General features: G+C 37.3%; 1 long non-coding RNA gene across 1 annotated transcript; it reads right to left on the bottom strand.

Moving 5' to 3' along the window:
- On the bottom strand, positions 1-461 carry LOC123731478 (uncharacterized). The gene is made up of 2 exons (XR_006762628.1): positions 223-461; positions 1-79 (listed from the first exon to the last, which is right to left on the bottom strand). It is a non-coding gene; the product is annotated as an uncharacterized lncRNA (long non-coding RNA).
- Positions 462-724: the final 263 nt, after the last annotated feature.

The following is a 724-nucleotide window of genomic DNA, read 5'->3' on the forward strand; positions in this document are numbered from 1 at the left end:
TTTTTGTGAGGTTGAATCCAACCTCATCAATGAAGATGAACTGGTGCTCCACTGCAGCCACCTCTAGCTCAAGGACTCTCTGAAACACACATGACAATATCAGAAATAGACATGGAGTGGTCACTATTGTGAAGCACAATCATTATGATTACAATACCGAAATATGTATAATTTATACAGTGTTGAGAGTATGCATCAATTGTGGGATTGTATAGGACTCACTTGCACATAGTTATATCGCAATTCTTTGACTCTTTCTGAATTGCGTTCAAATGGCACCCTGTAGACCTGCTTCATCCTGAGATTATTTCTGTGCAAGACACGGTCCAGTGTTGATAAGCTTACCCTATCAATATTTTGAAATATCTCATTGTTTTCTATTATTTTTCTTTGTATTTGCCGTAATGTTATGGCGTTATTTTCTAGGACCATGTTCATGATTTCAGTTTCCTGTTCAGGAGACAGAACACATTCCCGACCACCTTGTGTTGGTAATCTTTCAGTTCTGCCAAACAAATAGTCAAATACTGTAAATACAAAGTAGGAATACATTTCCCAAATACTTGAAACATACTTTATTTTTACAGTCCTACAGAACAGTCCACAGGCAATACTGTACTACTGTACTCATTGAGTACTGTATTGATATGCAGTTCTGCAATTGTCTAGTGAGAGTAGATTTCTTACCTATTCTCATTTCGGAATGTCCGGATGCTACAGTGTA

The sequence above is a fragment of the Salmo salar genome, chromosome ssa28, assembly GCF_905237065.1.
Source record: "Salmo salar chromosome ssa28, Ssal_v3.1, whole genome shotgun sequence".
Lineage (NCBI taxonomy): Eukaryota > Metazoa > Chordata > Actinopteri > Salmoniformes > Salmonidae > Salmo > Salmo salar.